The sequence below is a fragment of the Lissotriton vulgaris genome, chromosome 7, assembly GCF_964263255.1.
Source record: "Lissotriton vulgaris chromosome 7, aLisVul1.2, whole genome shotgun sequence".
NCBI lineage: Eukaryota > Metazoa > Chordata > Amphibia > Caudata > Salamandridae > Lissotriton > Lissotriton vulgaris.
In genome coordinates this window covers 427,633,299-427,656,130 of record NC_141695.1, presented here as the reverse complement: position 1 = coordinate 427,656,130, position 22,832 = coordinate 427,633,299, and positions in this window count along the sequence as shown.

Below are 22,832 nucleotides of genomic sequence, written 5' to 3'. Positions count from 1 at the left end.
CTCGGCTACTTCTTTCATTCCTTCTTGAAGGTTGGCTCTGGCGGTGGCGGGGTCGTTGGTAAGGGAGAGGATCAGCTGGGTATCGTCGGCGTAGGAGATGATGTTCAGGTTGTGTTGGCGTGCGATGGCCGCGAGGGGGCTCATGTAGACGTTGAAGAGGGTAGGGCTCAGCGAGGATCCTTGGGGTACGCCGCAGATGACTTTGGTGGCCTTTGATTTGTACGGTGGTAGTCGGACTCTCTGGGTTCTTCCGTCGAGGAAGGAGATGATCCATTCCAGTGCCTTCTCCTGGATTCCGACGTTGTAGAGGCGCTGCACTAGGGTGCGGTGGCAGACGGTGTCGAAGGCCTCGGAGAGGTCTAGGAGGATGAGGGCCGCTGTTTCTCCGTTATCCATCAGGGTTCGGATGTCATCGGTGGCAGCGATGAGGGCGGTCTCGGTGCTGTGGTTGGCTCGGAAGCCAGACTGTGAGGGGTCGAGGGATCCGTTCGTCTCGAGGAAGGCGGCCAGTTGCTTGTTGACGGTCTTCTCGATGACTTTGGCTGGGAACGGGAGGAGCGAGATGGGGCGGTAATTCTTGAGTTCGGTGGGGTCCGCTGTTGGTTTCTTGAGTAGAGCGCTGAGTTCGGCGTGCTTCCAGCTCTCAGGGAAGGTGGCGGTGTCGAATGAGGTGTTGATGATGTCCCGCAGGTGGGGTGCGATGACAGCGTCGGCCTTGTTGAAGACGTGGTGAGGGCAGGGGTCGGTCGGAGATCCGGAGTGGATGGAGTTCATCATGCGAACGGTGTCTTCGGTGCTGATAGGAGTCCAGGCGCGGAGGGTGGTGGTGGGGGGCGGTGGTTCGGTTGAGTCGGACGTGGCGTTCGTCGGTTGGGTGTTGAAGCTGTTGTGTATGTCCGCGATCTTGTTGTGGAAGTAGGAGGCGAGGGAGTTGCAGAGTTCTTGCGATGGGGTGATGTCGTTGTTGCCGGCGTTGGGGTTGGAGATCTCTTTCACGATGTTGAAGAGTTCCTTGCAGTTGTGTGCGTTGTTGTCCAGTCGGTCCTTGAATGCAGTTTTCTTGGTGTCGCGGATCAGCTGGTGGTGCTTCCGGGTGGCAAGCTTGAGGGTGGTCATGTTGTCCGGTGTTGGCTCCCTTCTCCAGGCTTTCTCGAGGGCTCGGCAGTTCTTCTTGGAGCTCTTGAGTTCGTCGGTGAACCATGGGGCCTTCTTGCTGCCGGGTCTGCTGGGCGGGGTCTTCAGTGGGGCAAGTTCGTCCGCGCAGTTGCTGATCCACTTCGTGAGGTTGTCGGCGGCCTGGCTGGGGTTCGCTGAGCTGGCGGGAGGGTGCTGGCTCAGGGAAGCGGCGAGCTGGTCGACTGTGATCTTGCTCCAGTTTCTGCGGGCGACCTGTTGCTGGTGGTGGTGGATCGTCGTTCTTCTGAAGGTGAAGTGGACGCAGCTGTGGTCCGTCCAGTGGAGTCCTGTGGCGTGGCTGAAGGTGATGTCTTTGCTGGATGAGAAGACGGCGTCGAGTGTGTGTCCGGCGAGGTGGGTGGGGGTGGTCACCAGCTGCTTGAGTCCGAGGTTGGCGAGGTTGTCGAGCAGGGTGGTGGTGTTGCGGTCGTTGTTGTTCTCCAGGTGGAAGTTGAGGTCCCCCAGGAGGATGTAGTCAGCGGAGGGGAGGGCATGCGGGCTGACGAAGTCGGCGATGTCCTCGCTGAATTGTGTGCGTGGTCCCGGGGGTCGGTAGATCAGGGTGCCTCTGAGGGTGGTCTTCGGGTCGGTGTGGATCTGGAAGTGTAGGTGTTCGGCGGTAGTCAGGATGTCGTCGGTGTAGGTCGTGATGCGGATGGTGTCCCTGTGGATGATGGCGATGCCTCCTCCCATCTGGTTGGCGGTGCGGTCCCTCCGGGTGATCTTGTAGCCCTCTGGGATGGCGATGGCGATGTCGGGCGCTGAAGAGGCGTTCATCCAGGTCTCCGTGAGGAAGGCAACGTCAGGAGCTGTGGTGTCGATGAGGTTCCAGAGTTCGATGGCGTGTCTGTGGACTGAGCGGGTGTTGAGCAGGATGCACTTGAGGTGGTTGCTGCTGGTGTTCGTCTTGGCGGGTGCTGGTGCGAGGCAGGTCCGGATGCAGGTGAACTTGCAGGCGGTGCAGCAGAAGGGTCCGTGGGAGCGCCTCGGGGTGGCACGGTAGCATCCCGGGACTCGTCCGTCGTTGAGTGCGATGAGGGTGGCGGCGTCGTACGTCCGGCGGGTGGGCTGGGATCTGCGGGGGCCAGGGGTCCTGGCGCTGGGCGCGGTCCAGGCACGGACGGGCGCAGACGGGCTTACCTTTGGCGCACCTTCGGCGCTCAATCAGTGCTCCCGCTGCGCGGTCGCTGAGGGGGCGTCATAAGTTGGGATCCGGGAGGGCGGGTCAGGCGGGAGGCGGGGAGCGCGTGGGCCTATCGGCAGGCGGGGGGGCGGGGTCGCGTCAAAAACCGGCGCAAAAATCCAGGCGGCCGGCCCTGCGGCGGCTGGGGCGCCGGGCTGGAACGTCGATCGAGGCGGGCGGCCCTGTGGCGGCTGGGGCGCCGGGATGGATCGGCAGGCAGCAGGTAAGGCAGGTAGCAGGCGGGGAGCGAGGGGGCAACCAGGCCGAGGGCACAGTGGTCGCTGTAAGTCTGGGGTCGGGGTCCCCTTAAGAAGGGATCCGGGAGGGCGGGTCAGGCGGGAGGCAGGGAGCGCATGGGCCTATCGGCAGGCGGGGGGCGGGGTCGCATCAAAAACCGGCGCGAAAATCCAGGCGGCCGGCCCTGCCGTGGCTGGGGCGCCGGGCTGGAACGTCGATCGAGGCGGGCGGCCCTGCGGCGGCTGGGGCGCCGGGATGGATCGGCAGGCAGCAGGTAAGGCAGGTAGCAGGCGGGGAGCGAGGGGGCAACCAGGCCGAGGGCACAGTGGTCGCTCCTATCATCAATAAGGGTTGTTTGGACTGGTACGAGGTGCCCACTATAACTAGTGGACAGCATATGCCAGGCCAACTTCTCACATTGGTGTGCAGCGGAGGTATTCAAGCTTGCTTTTGCTTTACCAGATAATCTCATTTGAGTGACTAACTGAAAACCACTATAGGTACATAGGTACATGTAAAACAAGTCTAGAATAAAGTAAGTTCTACTGAACTTGGAGTTGGGTAAGTCAAGGGTCTAGCACACCCTTTCTCCAACTCAAGAGAGAGTTTAGTAGTCCCACTAGAGTAGGTAGGTGCAGACACCACGCCACACTAGTATGTCTTCAAAGGCTAAAGCCAGTAGCACCCGATTAACTAAGTATGACCATGTCCCATTTCCAGAATTGAGGAACATGTGTGCATCTCGGAAATTGAAGACAGGGAAAAACCCTAGGACCCAACGCCTCATACAGGTAGTGCTTTTAGATGATCTTAGAAAGACACTAGGGTCTGATGAGGCAGGCAGGTTGGGTGGGGCAGCAGCAGAGGAAAGGCAAGGAGGTGAAAACATGAAAGACCTAGACCTTGATGCTCGGAATGATTTTAACCTGGATAATCAAATTCTCCCTGTGGATGAAGAAGAGAACCCCAGTGGCCCTCTCTTCACCCCTCCAGGAAGAGTTAGCAGTGTGCCGAGAAAGTCGAGACCTCCTTCTCGGGAATCTAATTATTCTGGTACATCTGTAGGGACATCTGTCTCTCATAGGACCTCAGCCTCCTACAGGAGAGAGTCCTCCTATGATAAAAAGTGCAGACTGCTCAAGTTTGGAGAGGCTATGCTTAGAATCAAGATAGAGCAGCTGGCCTTAGACAGGGAATCCCTGGAGCTCCAGAGAGCTTCTAGAAAAGAGGGGCTAGAGCCCCATGGTGGCAGCTACAGTGTCCCTAGAGGTAGAGAGCATAGGAACCTGAACAAGATTGTCCCTCCCTATTGGAGTGGGGATGACATCCACAAATGGATAACTGCACTTGAGAGGGCCTGTAAAGTACAGAGGGTCCTTCAGGAGCAGTGGGCAGCAATTTTGCGGCTTTCCTTTGCAGACAAAGGGAGAGACAAGCTCCTCACTGTAAGAGAAGAGGATACTGATAATTACAGTGTCTTGAAGAGTGCTCTGATTGGTGGGTTTGGCTTAACCACTGAACAATACAGGATTAGGCTCAGAGACACTCAAAAGGCACAGACTCAAGACTGGGTTGACTTTGTAGATTGCGCTACTAAGGCTCTGGATGACTGGTTACTTGGCAGAAAGGTGTGTGATTTTAAAGGATCGTACAACTTAATTATGAGGGAGCAAATCCTTAATAATTGTCAAAATCATCTGTTGCATCAGTACCTGGTGGACTTTGATCTGACCTCTCCTCAAGAATTGGGTCAGAAGGCAGACAAATGGGTCAGAACCAGAGTGAGGCAGAAGGTTCTGAACCAAGGTGACTCCAAGAATCAAGATTCTAAGAACTCTGATAAGGGTGGGGAAAGGCCAGAAGTCTTCTTAAGGGCCCCACAAATCTGCATCTGGTGGGGAGTCACAATCCAACAAGGAAAAAGGCCAAAAGACACCATGGTGAAAAATCTATAAACAGAAAACCCATTGGACAAGTGATTGTACAAGTCCAAACACTCAACTCCAGCCACCATTGCCCCTAAGGCAACTGTTCCCCCTAGTTCAGCTTCAAGTGGTGGTACTCAGAATAAGGGTGTAGTAGGGTTAACCCTTGGTTCTGAGATGGACTCTGGCCTAGTCAGAGTTCCAACTCAGGCTGTACTGATCTGTGATAGAGGCATGGATATGCCCCCCTTTGTCAGCCTCAGTAATCTGGGCAAATACAGACAGCAGCCTTAGATACATGGAAAAGAGGCTTTGGCATACAGGGTCAAAGGTGCAAGTGTCACAATGGTGACAAAAGATCATGTGGCTCCTGAGCAAATCGTATTTGGTGAGATGTACCAAGTGACCAATACTAGCAATGTCAGGACAGACCATTCCTTGGCAGTTGTTAATTTCACCTGAGGAGGGGTAACTGGCCCTAAGAAGGTTGTAGAAAGTGCAGACCTCCCTGTTGAATGCTTGCTTGGCAATAATTTTGAAACTTCAGCTTGGGCTGAAGTGGAACTCGGGACTAATGCAGAAATGTTGGGTATCCCTGCAGATGTGTTTGCTATGACTAGGTCACAGGCAAAAATGTCTAACACTGAACAGGTCTTGGATCCTGGAAGAATGGACCAAGCGCCTTCTGAGAAAAGGAGCAGTAGGGCTAAGGCAGTGTCCTTCTCCCCTGGCTCAGAGTACAGATCAGCCTCTTGAGGGAGATGATCCTAGGCCTGAAGAAGGAACTGTCCGAGATGAGCTTGAGCCTGATCAGGTTGAGTTCTTGGGGCCAGGGGGACCTTCCAGGGCAGATCTGAGTCAGGAGCAGCTAATCTGTCCCTCTCTTGAACCCATCAGACAACAAGCTGTTCCTGAGGCTGCTGGGAGTGCTAGTGGGTCCCATAGGATCTACTGGGATGATGGATGGCTTTACTCAGAGAGTAGAGACCCCAAGCCTGGTGTCACCAGGAGGTTGGCTATACCTCTGAAGTTAAGGGACTTCCTATTGACACTAGCACATGACATCCTATTAGCAGGAAACCTAGGCCAAAACAAAACCTGGGACAGAATTGTCCCTTACTTTCATTGGCCTCATATGTCTGAGGAAACCAAGGAGTTTTGTCACTCCTGTGTTACCTGTCAAGCCAATGGTAAGGCAGGTGGTACAACAAAGGCCCCCCTGATACCACTACCTGAGGTGGGGGTTCCCTTTGAAAGGTTAGGAATTTACATTGTTGGTCGTATGGATCCCCAAAGTGCATCTGGGCACAGATTTATACTGGTGATGGTGAACCATGCCACTAGGTATCCAGAGGCAACCCCACTTAGGACTACCACAGCTCCTGTGGTGGCAAGGGCCCTCCTGGGAATCTTTTCCAGGGTGGGTTTCCCAAAGCGGTAGTATCAGACAGAGATACAAACTTTATGTCTAGTTACTTAACTGCTATGTGGACGGAGTGTGGAGTAAATCCTAAATGTACCACCCCTTATCACCCACAATGCAATGGTTTAGTTGAGAGATTCAACAAAACCCTCAAGGGCATGATTAAAGGTCTCCCAGAAAAGCTTAGGCGCAGATGGGACATACTTTTGCCCTGCCTTCTATTTGCTCACAGAGAGGTTCCACAGAAGAGGGTTGGTTACAGCCCATTTGAACTTCTGTTTGGACATCTAGTTAGGGGTTCATTGTGTTTAGTGAAGGAGGGATGGGAGTTACCTCTCACACCCCTTAAACAGGATATTGTGGACTATGTACTTGGTCTCCACTCCAGGATGACTGACTACATGAAGAAGGCAACTAAAAACCTTGAGGCTAGCCAGTAATTACAGAAGGCCTGGCATGACCAAAAGGCTGTGCTGACTGTTTACCAGCCAGGGCAGAAAGTATGGGTGTTAGAGCCTTTGGCCCCAGCAGCCCTCCAAGACAAGTGGAGTGGCCCTCATATTATAATTGAGCAAAAGGGAGAGGTTACCTATCAGGTGGACCTAGGAACTCCCAGGAGCGCCCATAGTGTGCTCCATGTCAACAGGCTCAAACCATATCTTGACAGGGCATGCATGGGCTTGTTCATGGCTACTGATGGGGACAGGAGGAAGAGAGTGATCCACTCCCTGACCTGCTCTCACTAACCCTGATGATGGTTCAGTAGATGGTGTAGCCTTGGCAGGCAGCCTCACTGACCAGCAGCAAACTGATTGCAGAAAAGTTCTACAACAGTTCAGACATATGTTCTCACTGACTCCAAGTCAGACTACGTGGTGCAGTCATGAAGTCGACACTGGGGACAGTCTACCTGTTGAAAATAAGATTTACAGGCAACCTGATCATGACAGGGACTGTATCAGGATTGAAGTCCAGAAGATGTTAGAGTTGGAAGTTATTGAACCCTCAGATAGCCCTTGGGCTAGTCCAGTAGTCTTAGTCCTCAACCCTCACACCCATGGTGGCAAGAGAGAAAATAGGTTTTGTGTTAACTACAGGGGTTTCAATGCAGTCACTAGGACAGATGCTCATCCAATTCCAAGGGCAGATGGACGTATACATACTTTGGCCTCAGCCAAGTTTCTGAGCACATTTGACTTGACAGCTGGCTGCTGGCAGATCAGATTAGCTGATGATGCAAAGCCAAAAACAACATTTGTTTACCAATAGTGGACCTACCAATTTCTGGTGATGCCCTTTGGTTTGAAGAATGCACCTGCCACTTTTCAAAGGTTGGTGAACAAAGTCCTTACAGGCCTGGAAGACTATAGTGCAGCATATCTAGATGATATTGCTGTCTTTATCTCCAACTGGGAGGATCACCTGGTCCACCTGAAAAATGTTTTGGAGGCCCTGTAGAAAGCAGGCCTAACTATCAAGGACACCAAGTGCCAGATAAGGCAGTCAGGTGGTGTACATGGGCCACCTTGTGGGTGGAGACCAGGTTCAACCATTGCAGAGCAAAATCCAGACCATAATGGACTGGGTTGCTCCAACCACCCAGACTCAGGTCAGAGCTTTCTTGGGCCTGACTGGGTACTATAGAAGATTTGTCAAAGGTTCTGTCTCCATAGTGACCCCTTTGAATGATTTAACTTCTTAAAAAATGCCAAAGAAAGTTCAGTGGACAGTTAGCTGTCAAAAGGCATTTGATGGCCTGAAGCAGGACATGTGCACTGCTCCCATCATGAAAAGTCCTAACTACTCCAAGGAATTCATTGTCCAGACAGATGCATCTGAGTTGGGGGTAGGGGCTGTGTTATCACAATTGAATGATGAAGGTCAGGGTCAGCCAGTAGCTTTTATTAGCAGAAGGCTGACCCCCAGAGAGAAACGTTGGTCAGCATTTGAGAGGGAGACCTTTTCTGTGGTTTGGGCTCTGAAGAAGCTGAGGCCATACTTGTTTGGCACTCACTTGACTGTTTAGACAGACCATATTTAGAAACCAACAAACTCCTCGACGTCTCCCAAACAGGTTTCAGATCTAATAACAGCACAGAAACAACGCTACTGGCCGTAATGGACGACATTCGTATGCAGGTCGATAAAGGCAAAACGGTTGCCCTGATACTTCTCGATTTACCAGCGGCATTCAATACCGTGTCCCATAAACTGTTAATTCACATACTTGCCGCAAAAGGAATTCAAGGTAAAGCCCTAAACTGGCTGGAGTCCTTTCTATCAAACAGATCCCAGTCTATTTGTTTAGGCAACTTTACCTCCACCCCCGTAAGATTAAATATGGAGTCCCCCAAGGAGCTACATTGAGCCCAACATTGTTCAATGTATATGTCTCCTCTTTGGCGTCGATTGGCAAGAAATGGGGCATTAATATCTGCTCCTACGCTGACGATACTCAGCTGATGGTTACCCTAAATGGAGATAACGATGCCAAAAGTAGACTACACAACTGCCTGTCAGAGCTATCCAACTGGATGCATGGCCATTATTTAAAACTGAACGCTGACAAATCAGAAATTCTACTCTTTGGTGGGGCCAAACAGCTCTGGGATAACACCTGGTGGCCAACTTCCTTAGGTTCTCCACCAATCCCTACATCATCTGCTAGAAATTTAGGAATTCAGATGGACACCACTCTATCAATGAAAAGCCATGTCTCCTTAATATGTGGCAAAGGATTTGCCATATTAAAAAAGTTGAAAAGGGTCTTCCCCTGGATCCCACTTGAATGTAGACAGATCCTAGTCCAGTCGTTACTAGTGAGCAGGCTGGATTATGGCAACTCACTATTTGTAGGTATGTCGGACTACTTATTTAGAAGACTACAGCTGGTCCAGAATGCCGCAGCAAAAGCTGTCTGCAATAAGAAAAAGTACAATTCAGCCACAAGCTGTCTGAGAGCCTTACACTGGCTGCCCATGAGACAAAGAGCCACGTTCAAAATGCTATGTATTGCCCATAAAACAATTCACAATACTGGCCCCTACATTTTACGAAATAGAATTAAGTTCTATGCCCCAGCGCGGAACTTACGTTCGTTCACAAGCCTCAGCCAAAGCAGCCACCACTCGGATTAAGCTATCCAGAATGGGCAGAAGTGCTTTTTCTCACATTGCTGCGAAATGTTGGAATGAACTACCCATCAACCTCAGACTCACGGATTCCTACCCCACCTTCAAGAAAAAACTAAAAACCGCTCTATTCCCCACATCAGAATAATCAATATGCTTCCAGGCTACTGCCTTGGTTTTACTGTTATTTCTTTCCAGCGCCATGATATCCTTGCAGGATGAATGTTGCGCTTTACAAATACGCCTAACAATAACAACAATAACAATAAGCCCCGCTTATGGCTAAAACAGATGAAGGGTGAAAACCCCAAACTTTTGAGGCGGTCAATTTCCCTACAGGGGATTGACTATACAGTGGAACATAGACCTGGGAGTAATAATGCCAATGCAGAAGGACTCTCCAGATATTTCCACTTGGAACATAAAGACTCAACTGGTCAAGGTTAGTTTAATGTCCTTTTGTTTTAGGGGGTGTAGGAGAGTAGGATCTGCTTCTTATTGTTAGCCCCACTTTTTGCTGATGTTTCACTGTTTTTCGACTTTAGTCTGTCTGGGACCCTGCTATCCACGGCCCCAGCAGAGCTGCTTCCTCTCTAAAATGATTGCATGTACTTTGGGTACACCACAGATTGGATTTGAGGGTACCCGTATAAGTCCCTAGTATATGGTAACCTATAAACTTAGGGCATAGGTACCCCAGAGGCCTCTCGGGGGCTCAGCATGTATTATGCCACCCCTGAGACACCACTCAAAATGACACGACAGGTCTGCTACAGCAGCCGGTGTAAGGTGGTGTATGCACCCATTACTAAGATATAGGTTCCCTATATCTACCTTAAATCACTACACATATAAACCTATCAGTCCCTCCTATGGCAGGCCTAATCAAGCCTAAATGCAGGGTGCTGGGTTTTGTGTGAGAGGGTGCCCATGCATGAGTAGGGCACATCTGCAGCCTTCGGAATCTATTATCCGGGGTTGTTCTGTGATGCAGCCAAATCATATACTCTTAAGTGCATTATAACCTCGAGGTAAATGCTAATTTTGAAATGGCTGCAAAGAAACATGTTGTATTTGGTGTCAAACACCTTGGAATCATACCTCCCCGGCAGTTCTGGTGGTGGAGGTATGATTCCACCGTCCTAGAGCGAGAAATTTGACTACACCGGTACACCCGGTACCAGCTTAACAGAATCTCGGCATCACAAAATGGATGCTGCAGCCACAGACACAAGTCTGGCCTCCTGCTGCTGGATGAAACTCCGGCAGGGGAGGCTGGACAATAGGTTTCCTGTCACAGGGAGGTGTAACCGTCTCCCAGACAGGCTGTAGTGTATTGGGGCTGGGTGGGTGCACTCCAAGAGTGCTTTGATGTCTGCACTGGGGGCACATTTGGTGTCCCTGTGCATAGTCCAGCTCAAACCGGTTGCAGGGGCTACCAGCCCCTACTCTAGCGCATAACTGGACAAAGGAAATGATCCTCCCATAGGTGGGTCACCAGAGTTTGGCCCACCCCTTCCTTGGGTATAAAGTAGGAACGCCTGACTACCGGACTTTAGATTTACCTGGACGGAACTCTGCTGCAGAATCCCAGAACTTCAACTATCTACACTTCGTTGGATGACCAAAGAATCTCCCTTGGAGTAAAGGAATTACTCCCCTGAAAGGCAGGCACCAAAGACGCATCTGTGTGGTTTGCAATTACGCAGCTCCTGAAGGACTCCGAAGACTATGCAACACAGGAGGTGGGTTTCCAAGCTTCCCCGAGGCCGATCCGTGCTCTCAGCAAACCTGAGATCCAAAGCCCTTGTGGGGACCGTGTAACCCGAACCCCTTGGCACCAAGACCATTTGCAGCTGCATATGCTTCTTGGTGATCACTGAGGCTGTGCATTGGGCTACTTGTAGTCCAGACCCGAGCAGTGATTCCATCAAAGATTACTGGCCTACACTCCACGAGTGCCCCTTGATCTGGTAATTAGTGATTCCACTCGAGGTCCTTTTGCGATCCCTTGTCTGTCAACTTGTGGGTCTATTTCTATTTCTATTTCTATTTAAAATTATTTGTACAGCGCACGTACACCTGCGGTTTCTTGGCGCTAGTAACTGAAAGAGGTCAGAGGGGAAGTCCCGGGGTAGGCGAAAAAAGAGAGACTAAGGAATTATTTAAAGGATTTGGCAAAAAGATATGCCTTGAGTTGTTTTCGAAATAACAGATATGAGGTGGAGGCTCTGAGTTCTGCAGGCAGGGAGTTCCAAAAAGTCGGGGCGAGGGTCGCAAACTTCGAGCCTCCCCATTTCTTTCTTCGAAACCGTGGGACAGTAAGAAAGGATTGGGAAGATGACCTTAGTTCTCTAGATGGAACATAGGGGATGATCTCTGAGGAGATGAAAGCTGGGGCCGTACCCAGTCGTGCTTGGAAGGTGATAGATGCAAGCTTAAACTGGACACGGGCCCAGACGGGAAGCCAATGTAAAGCTTTCAAGAGAGGAGTGGTATGAGAGGATTTAGGGAGTTTGAACACCAGGCGTGCCGCCTGGTTCTGGATCTGCTGCAAACGCCGAAGACTATATGCAGGGATACCTGCATATAGGGCGTTGCCATAATCCAGGCGGGATACGACCATGGCGAGGGTGATAAGTTTTAGTGCATCAAAAGAAAAGAAACGGGACACCTTGCGAATGGTGCGAAGGGCCAAGAAGGAGGAAGAAAAACCACAGAACTCACCTGGGAGTGAAGGGTAAGTTGTGAGTTGAGCTTGATGCCAAGGGTTTTAACCGAGGTGGAGGGAACGGGTGGGGCACCAAGGGAAGGGGGCCAGAAAATGGGGGACCAGGGGCTGGATGAACCACCCGTCAACACCAGCTCGGTCTTATCTGGGTTGAGCTTAAGATGGTTGTGGTTCATCCAGTCTCGGATATGCATCATGACAGTTTGAAAGTTGGAGATAGAATCGGGGGAAGAGGAAAGGTTGAACACAAGCTGGAGGTCATCCGCATAATTAAATACGGTGACCTCCATTTGTTGCAATGAAAAGATAAGAGGGGAGATGTAAAGATTGAATAGGAGGGGGGAAAGGGAGGAACCTTGGGGAACCCCGCACTGAACATCGCGGAAGTCTGCAGTGAAGTCACCCAGGCGAACAGCCTGGGTGCGGTCCCTCAGGAAGGAGGATAACCAAACCAACGCGGTACCCCCGATCCCCGCCGCCCTGACACGGGAAAGTAAGATGGAGTGGTCCACCGTGTCAAAGGCGGCTGAGAGGTCGAGGAGAACCAGGGCCTGAGGTTGGTTGGTGTCCATTCCCTCCCTGAGGTTATCAAGGACCGAAAGCACTACAGACTCCGTGGAGCCATATCACTCTGGGACACCACCATATCACTCTGGGACACCACCACATCACTCTGGGACACCACCACATCACTCTAGGACACCACCACATCACTCTGGGACACCACCACATCACTCTGGCACACCACCACATCACTCTGGCACACCACCACATCACTCTGGCACACCACCACATCAAAAAAGGGGGGGAATGGACAGGGGGGACTTTAACTTTGAACTTTGAACAGGATTACCTGGTTGCTTCAGATGTGCCCTGACTCTATTGCTTGGGGAGTCACCTGGACCTTGCTGGTCCATCCCGAAGCCTTTTTACTCTCACCACGTGGGTTGCTGTTGCCAAGGCTTGATAGTCTCCGATACGGTCACCAACCCCCCAGCACTCGACATCCTTCATGGGACAGCTCGCCTGTGCACTCTGCTCATCGTCCACGTCTCCTCGTCCCTGTGGCAGCGATGTCAAGCTTCACCTCATCACACCTGAAACACCCGACATTGGTGGGCATTGGTCTACTGTGCCCCTAGTCACCCTTAAGTGACCCAGACTCTGTCCCCCCTTCTTTCAGTTTCTTCACATCCTCGATCCAGGCATGGATCACAGCGGCCACTTTTCCTTTCCACGGCAACAGCACTTTGCAGCAACCCGCCATTGAAAACAGCGACAATTCCCGACACCATTTGGAACCTATGCACCCGGCTTCCATGGGTGAGGTAACACAAGTACTCCAGTGCTCAATTGGGTGCTGACCTTAGAACCTTCTAAGTCTAAAAGGGTTTGCTCCAAGTCCTCTCCAAAGTGTCCTTAATCTTTAATTTACCAACCACGACTTTCCCATAGGATTATACGGAGCTCACAGCTGTGTTCTCACACTGCACGCGGCCCCATTGGGTCCCCTGTGTCACTACCTTGGGTGGTTCCTTGGGGTCCCAGCGATTCTATGTGCTCTAGGCACTGTGTCTAGTCAAGTCGTGGTTCTTCTACCACTTTCTTAATATATGGTTTGGTCTCCCACTGAGGCCCATTGGATATTATGCTATTTACTGACATTCTAGTGTGTTGATATTGTGTATCTTGTTCTCTAATATCATAAAGAGGTTAGTAGAGAGTAATTAGTAATACATTCATATATTTGATATATACCTTGTGTGGTTCTCCTTTCATTTGGTCATTCAAGAGCTTAGAATCTGGTAAAGCAAAATGCTTTACACTCCTTCAAGACTTAGCCTGAAGGCTGTTCTCCATAGCTACCACTAGGATAGCTTTCAATAAAGGTTGCCTTTAAACCTATCATCAATAAGGGTTGTTTGGACTGGTGCAAGGTACAACTATAACTAGTGGACAGTAAATGCCAGGCCAACTTCTGAAGCCTGAAGCTTTCTAACAAAGATGTCCGGGCAATAGTCTGGTCCGGTTAACAGCTGCGATCTCTGTTGCAGTCTGGACAATCCATTGCAAATCTGTAAATTTGCACACTCATTCCCGGCCACCAGTACTCTGATTGTAATTCTATTAAAGATTTCAAGATCTGTTGGTGCCTCGGACCCAGTCCAATGTGTGCGCTTTCAATCAAGAAAACTCTCCGGTTCGTGTTTGGAATTACTCTATCCTCCACTCCAGGGATTTGAGCAAAAGGAACAGAGTTTGCATCAATTATGTATGTATTACTGAGTGGAAATTGAGAGGTAATGCTGCATAATTGCCTTTTAATGAGGCTTTGACCGCCAGCATGGTTTCCCCATCTATGTGTTTTTCTGAAAGCTTTTCAGTGGCTACGGAAACCGGTTGAACCGCTTCCGCTGTGGCTGTGTTAGCCAATGAATTCCCTGCAACGTGAACGCCATCACGTTGATGACTCAGTGCGTGTATCACATAAGTCTTTTGTAGTTCTTTCTTTAAAAGAACTACTTGTTCCCAAAGCCTTTTATGCTTTACTGTGGCACCTGTGGCATCTTTGTAACCATTTTTACTCCATGTCTGCATGTCACTGTTGTAAGACTTGACGAAGAAATGCGAATCGCTCACTATTAGTGTTGGGAATTCACGATCGGCATTTTCAAGCGCCATCTTTAAAGATCTTATATCAGCTCGCTGAGCTGAACAGTTTCTGAGTGATTCAGTTTTGTTAATCATAGGTCTGAATTTACCAGGGCGCCAGCGACCTTTAACAATCGCGCACGCAGCGTTGTAGGATTTTTCCTCTACATCGTAGTGTTGTGCAAATCTGTCCATGTAGATTCCACATGTGTACTGTTCTAGAGGCAGAATTTCGATTGGCAGAGGATATTCTTGTTCGTATTCTAGATCATCTAGTTTTTTCAGTTTTGGGTCAAAATAGTATTTCACGTCTTCTGAAGCAAGGGAAGTTTCCCATTGTACCCATTTTGGATCTAATGCCACTGTATTCAGATTGCGTGGACTTGTTAATGCCTCAAGGGCTGATTCTGCAGTATAAACAGTTATTCTCTTGCCTTGGGCCAGGGCTCTTTCTTTTGCTACAGCAGTTTGAACCGCAGTCAGAATTTTTTCTGTAGAACTGAATTTCATTTCAGCTTTAGTGTATAAATGTGATTTGTAAGCTATAGGTACAGTTTCTCCCTCATTAGAGGTCAGGTATGTGAATCCACATCTTCCTGGGATTACTCGGATTACAAGATTGCGTGTGTTTTCACGTGTTTGCAATTTTGTTTTAGTTAACATATCTGTTTGTAGTGATCTTAAAATTTCTGTGTGTTTCTGAGTCCAATTTATTGGTTTGAAATCAGCTCTTATTAATTCATAGAGAGGTTTAACTCTCTCTGCATAATTTAGTATGTATGTTCTTCCGAAATTCAGGAAACCTAGTATAGATTGTAAATTCTTCAGCGTTTTTGGTGCTTGGAGTACAGCACATTTCTGTAAGAAATTGTCTGCCAGGCTTTTGCCTTCACTTGATAATTCATATCCTAAAAATAGGACAGTTAGATGGGCAATTCGTGACTTTTTAAAGTTGAATTTGTAACCCTCTGAAGAGAACCCACGTATGATGGTGTTCACTCTCTTTAAGTGAGTCTCCAGGTCATCATCTGTAAGATAGATGTCATCGACATAGGATAATGCCTCATCGTCATATATTTGTAGTAACTCTGATACCCTTGCTGAGAATAATCCTGGGCTATTCTTGAATCCCTGTGGGAGTCGACAGAAGTGTTTTTGTGACCCCATTATTGAGAAAGCGGTCAACTACCTGCTTTCAGGTGCAATGTTTTGACAAAAGAATCCATAGAGATATCTAATGTCGTTTTATATTTTTTGCGCACAATGTTATTCATTAGTGCTGCACTGTGTGAGTTTTGTACTGCAAATGTTTTACAACAGGAGTTAAAGTGTCTGTAGTCCAAAACTAGACGATATGAATCGTCTGGCTTGGAGACAGGAAACAAAGGATTGTTCATTTGTGAGGTGCATGTTTCAATCACCCCTTGATATTCAAGTTGATCTAAAATCTCCTTGATTTGCTTTTAAGCTTCTTTTTAACTGGGTACTGCCTTTGTGCAGTGGGTTGATTTTTTAACTGGATTTTGTGGTGAGGTGAATCCTCATCCCATCCTACATGGTTTTTATATAAAGCAGGATCTTGGGCTACTGCCCATTTTCTTGCAAGTGGATATTTTTTATGAATTGGTATATGATTAGAGAAGGCAGGCATAATTATTTCTTCGCCATGAGGGCACTCCCTGACAAACTCTGGTGGCCAGTCTTTTTCAGCTAACAGAATGTCATAGCCTTTTGAAAGGTTATCCCAAAGGAGACCCCTTACTTTCCTCGTCTTGTCCCCCTCTATACGCAATGTTATTTCGTATATTTTATGGGGTTTGCTAACCCTGGTATCTACAGTTTCCACCTGAATGTATTCATTTGTGTCCACTGTCTCCAGATGATTCATCAGGATCCTGCGAGCTATGGTTACTTCTGCTGCGCTGTCTAGCATTGTCTGGGCCCACTCTCTGTTTTTCAGCTGTGTCCTCAGAATCCTCGGTATGTTTAATCTTAATACTTGCTACCTTCTTTCTGGGATATTGTGATTTATTACTTTGATGAGCAGGTTCCTTGTCTTTGGACTTGATGTGCTCTTCTCTGTGTTCTGATCGTCCTCTCCTTTCCGATTTCTGTGAGGAAGATCGAGAAAGATTGAGTGAGAGGGATCGAGATGGACGTGTATCAATATCTTGATATCTATCAGGTTTTCTCAATTTATCCCTATCTCTAAGGTTGTATCTTTTTTCAGAGGGCTCCCTTTGGGGAGACTTGTTTCCTCGGTCTGGAGATTTTTCTCTCTGTTGAGGAGACCTTCCTCTGGACTGGAATCGCTTTTCCCTGGGAGTGGACTGTTTATTACCCTCCCAGCTCCTTTATGGTGTATTCAGATTATTTTTAATAAAGGTTTTTTCAGGATTTTCAGTTAGTTGGGGTTTTACCGGTTTCCCACCCAAACTATCTCTTCCTAGCTCTTCATAGGATTTTTCTATGATTCTGGCAAGTTCAAATGGTTGGTCTGCTATATCTGTCTCCTTCAATTTCTGGCGGATCGCCATATCGTCCCTTGCCAATTGAACTAATTCTCTATATGCCTTTGTTAATTCTTTTAGTTTAACTAGGAGTTATTCGCTTGACATTGTTTCGATGTCTGGGTGTGTTGCGTAACTGGCTAGAACCGGCCCCGTTGCTTCTGGTCTACCTAGTGGACCGTGCCTGGTGATGTGATTTTGATGTTTTAGGGCGCCATTAAACCAGAGCTGATGCTCTTGGTAATTAAGTGGGATTTCAACGTCATCGAAAGGAGTGTATATATCCAAACGTTCCTCTATTTTGTAATAGTGGAATTCTTTTGTTATAGCGTTTGCTGCTGGAAAGTGTATCCATGAATAAAATACCTTTGTCTGCCGATATTCATGGGCTCTACCATGAATATGACTGTACCACCACGTGATGTCAGTCCATTTTCTATAAGTTTAAGCGTTATAGTTCTCCTTACGTTGACCGGAATGAGTATAGCACTCGGGTCATTTTCTTGGATGGTTGTGTCATCCGCTATGATTTGAGCTGCTATTCTAGCTCTCTCTGCTTCATCGTCACTTTCCACCATTTTTACTGACAAAAAGCTCTTTCTTGCAGATCAAGTTTCAAGGAAACAAAGATTAGGTGCACAATATTTTGGAACACTGTATCCTTCAACGTTGACTAAACCAAAAACTAATACATAGGAATCTCTTCCTACTAAGTTCCGGCGGATATTAACCTTTCACCCACTCCAGACGTCTTTTGGAGTTTTTAAAGGAAAAAGGGTTCTGTGTGAAAAAGCACGACTGAGTTACTCTAGTGTCTTGCGTTAGATTATCGCCTTACCAAACATTGGGCGCCATGTAGTGTAGTTCCTATATTCCCAATAGGCTCTGCGCAATGGAATAATATAAACAGCAGTGTAGACGTAGGACTGAAGTCGACTAGGTCTCTACTGACTATATTAGACTTAATTAGTTTCGCCAGCTAGCTCAGAGGTCACTGGAAACTTTCTCGAATGTTCAGGAAAGGGTTAACTCTCCGGATTAGACAAGAAGGGATTAGCTTCTGACAACCATACAAACATGACAACTTTGCTCACTCAGAATAGAGTGTATCTCTAGAGTTGTGTGAAAACAATAGGCAGCTATTTCACTCAGTCAATCGGGCATACTTAGTTTCACCAGAGGGCAGAGAAATAGAGAGATGGGCGTTTTCAATAAAAGGTGGTATTTATTGAGCAGTCTTCTTTCTCATGCAAGAGAAATGAATTGCCACAATTGCAATACTTATTATGAAGTAAAGTGCATACAGTAAAAGTAGTATTATGAAATAATACTGTAAAAGCATAGATATGGTTTCTTAGCCATATGATACTTTAAAATAGATAAAATATATACATACATAAAAACATTGACTAACGTACTCAACGGGTGCTTTTAACCACGCCTACCCCGGTGTACCTGACCTAAGCCTAATACTTGGTAAGGAGTAAGTAAGTAGCAGTTTAAGTTAAGTTGGTTAAGTTGGTTTTGCCAAGAATCTGATTCAAGAATTCTCTTTAAGGGTTTAGTCAGCTCCGCACCTTGGTAATAGAATGTGGGAGGTCTGGTATCTCTTTCTTCAGGACTCGATCTCCCAGCAATCCGCAAGGTTGACTCTGGAACACCGGAGCTGAATTTTCTCGGAGTGAGAAAAAGTAGCTTCTCCAGCGCGTCAAAGGGGAGGGGCGGCTTCCATGGGCTCTCGCATCAGCTGGGCTCTCGGGCAAGTAGATAGCCGCTCTGCTCCAAACCACCGTGTCTTTGCTTAAGGCAACTGTTGGTATTTTATACCTGAAAGTTGCCGGGTTTGACGTAAGGTTGGACATAAGACGTCACTAAGAACTAACAGTTCTTGCTGGACTCCAGGAGTTCTTGTTCAAATCAAAACAAAAGCAGGGGGGAATTTCCCGGGTTGCTGGAGGCTTGGTTTGTTTAAAGAACGCGTTGTGCTTTCTAGGAGTCAATGGGAGTAGCCGTGCTGTGCTTTGGACTGCATGGGCTATTACTGAATATGGATATGATTCTTATGCCTTTATAAGATATTATTGACGATAACTGCACAAGGGCATGAATCGGGAATATCGAATTAGGGTCCTAGATAGAAATACAACAATACAATCAAAAAGCATTCTAGGAATTGTTTCAAAGGTTTTGAAAAACCAATCCATACTTCTTTAAAATGAAATTGTATCATCATTCCTTTATGATCTTTGTGCGTCTAGGAATTAATGGTTCCTAAATTTAGGTGGTCTCTATCACATGCTGCTTGGGATCAGACACCTATAGTACAAGTTCTCCTATACATGGGAGAGCCCTTCACCCACAATGAGCTGCCCTAGTGATATAAGTCAAAGTTACCAGGAGGATCTCCAATTTTCTTAGGAGGAATTAAGCCAATTTAGGGGTAATAGGGGTAACTAATGGTAGGCTTAAAAGATTCGAGTTTCATCTAGGGTCCAGTACATACCTCTTGACTTTTGACTAGTTCACTCACTAGACAGAGTAAGGTGATATAACTTGGTACTTAATACTCATTGCATTGCTGTTCTGGCTTGAGATGTGCATTGTTCCAAGATTTTTATGATTCAGTTTGAGTGTTTGGGGCACTAAGGCATGTCCTTATATTATTTATCTTGTTCCCTTTACATTTCTCAGTCCATGTTGGGAGCAAAACCGGTGTCTTATTTCCTTAAAATCGATGTCAGAATCGACTCATCAGCCTCATGGCCCTAGATCTTTTTCGCCAGATTTCGCACAAATACATCTAACTTTGGTTCCACTCTCCCTAAGGTTCCTCACTAAGGGCCCGATGTAGGTGGCCCATTACCGGTCGGTAAACAAGAAATTCGGTAAATTTCAGGCTTACCGACCGGTATTGAGCCATTTCTGATGTAGGGGATGATTCGGTAAATACCGAATCAGTATTTACCGATTTGGTATTTACCGAATCATTATTTACCGATTTGGTATTTACCGAACTATTATTTGCCGATTTGGTATTTACCGAATCGGTAAATGACATGTAGGAAGCACTTTTAAGAGTGGTTATGTGCTGTAAGGATGTGTTATTTACCACCAACTATTAGTTGGTGGTAAATACCGAATACCTTTGAAAATGCAACTCTGTGCATTTTCAACAGTGCCATGTGGCAGACGTGCTTGTGTGCACATGTGGCACAGTATAATTCAGGGGTGCAACAGGGTGTCAATGTGACACCCTGCCACCCTTGAATGTTTCCCTATTTTACCAAATCGGTATTTACCGATTCGGTAATTCACATTCATCCCTATGGGCCTCCAGGCCCATAGGAATGAATGTGAATTACCGAATCGGTAAATACCGATTTGGTAATACTTACCGAATTTTTATCTACATAGCATTTACCGATTCCAATATACCGAATCGATAAAATTCTGTATTTTAGAATCGGTAAATTTTCATTACCTACATCTAGCCCTATGTGATTTCTCATCCTAGAATTAAAGCTGCATCGCTGAACATGCATACATAAGGCCTCTGTTTCAGAAACGTTTTTTGTAGAGCACTCTCCTGTACTCTGTTTTCTGTGTCCTTTGTTTATTTTCTTAAGGTGGTTCAGAATAGAGCAGTTTTATCAACAGAGGGATGGTCACCTTCTTGTATATACTGTAGTTGACTGCTCTCACCAAAACCTTGACAAAGAGGTCTAAAAATCTGCAACGCTGTTGATTGTATTTCAAAGCTGTTGTATATGAAGAATCGATAATTGCACATGGCTTTTGAGATCTAGAAAGAAACTGAAACATATTTATTCTTTATATCTTCTTTGACGAATGCAAAGTATAGACTCTGTGGTGACAGAGTACTGTGGAATGTGTGCCATTTAAATCTATGTTTGACTCAAGCTTTTGACATTTTTGTGAACTAATTGGATTGCCTCCTTAAAAATATCTCTGTATGACATATCAGTCAATGGCAGTAGAGTAGAATCAGTGCAGGACCATATACTCGAAATTACCCAAATTAAACAATTTAACGGTTTCAAAGCTAATGCAAGAGTAGAAGATAACGCTTAACTATAGGACCTTAGGTGATAAATGTGTATAGCACCTATATCAATTATATCCTGGAGTTTGATTACATATATAGAAATCGATTATAGTATAGTTTATCTATGTGGGGGATTATGTTTACAAAGGTGGATTAACTAATTTACAAAGTGATGTGCGAGTTGAGATTTGTCTTGATAAACATGCCCTCAGTACAGGTAAACGTATTATGACGATGGGCTACCACTGGACCCTTTCATGGCCCCACTGCTCTTTAACCCTTATTGAGCGAATTTGGTGGGAGAGCTATAAGCTGTTAATTCCTATTCACCAAGAATGTGTGGTACTCAAATTAAACTCTAAGGATTTGATCCTAAAACATAAGTAAAAATCTACCCGCTCAAAGTTGTAACTTCTGTGGTGGGTGCAGCTTACTACCTTTGCCAATTCACAAAGTTTTCCTCATTTAATCTTTGAAAGTTATGCCACTGTCAGCTTTCTAGGCATACTTCAGGAGACTCCTGTGAGTTATGCTCGCACCTGGGCGTCAGCTCATTTTGCCATTGTAATTCAGTGTGCACAAAGCAACTTGTTGAAAGGCTTTTGTTCTTGTGTAATGGAACATGCTTTTAATTGTTTTCCTCACTGGGAAAATATTTTTCCCTGTCAAGAAATCACTCACAAGCCTACTCATTTTGGAGGTGTTACCATTTACGCCCCACCTTAGAAAGTCATATATTTATGCCATGAACAGGGGTAACTTACCAACTAATTGCAGGGAGGGAAGAGGTAGAGAGGAGAGTATGAAAATACTTTGCAAACGTTGTAGGGAAAACCTAACACTAAACTTTCCATTTGTGGGGTGTTACTATGTTACTGTGCATGAACGGTATGATTCTCAATGCAAGACACTCTTCTGTGTAACTTGCGCTCTTAAATCCAGTCAGATATCTATGTAAATCAGAATTACACCAACACGGAATTCTACAAGCGGCGGAGTTTCTTAGGTTGCGCCATTCGCACTGATTTTTAGAGCTGGGTGTTTGTCCAGCGCTGGAAAGTCCGCTCAAACTGCGCCATGCACAGCACAAGAGGACGCTGCTTCTTTCTGCGGCTCAAGTGGATTGTCTACTCGAGTGGCAGCTTCCTCAGAACTCAACAAATACAAGAGTCCCTTTCCCTTGTTTTATAAGGAAAAAATCTCAAGCAGTCATCTATTCTAAAACTACTGTGTTAGTAGCTGGTGTATTGGGTATAACATGGAGTCAAAACAAATTAACAAATTTACATATACAAATTCTAACCCTTATACATCAAAATGTTGTATATTTCCAAAAGATTAAGATCCGCAAAGTACATTGAGGGCAAAAGTTGGCAAAGGAATGGATTGTATATCTTATTTTATTTATCAAACCATCTGTTATTTTTTCATTATTTTGGTAAAAACATCATCATATTTATTAAAAAACAATACAATACATAATAAAAAAAATTATATTACAGTTTATCAGTAGCATAGAGAAGAGAACAGGACGGTTCGTGGAGAGCACCTCAGCAGGACAACTGACAAACAGGATTGGGGAATATACAAACCACTAAATCTAAAACAAGGTTCATGTGAGGACCAGGTCTTAAATCTTCACCCCAAATTGTGAAAACGGGGAGATGACCGTCCTGTGTATAACCTCAGAAGCTTCCTAAGCGTGAACGGATTTGTTTCTCAATTTGAGCGGTCACAACCATCCGCGTCCACCGGTGTTGAGAAATCTCGCTGGGAGTTGGTCTTTCGTTGGATTTTC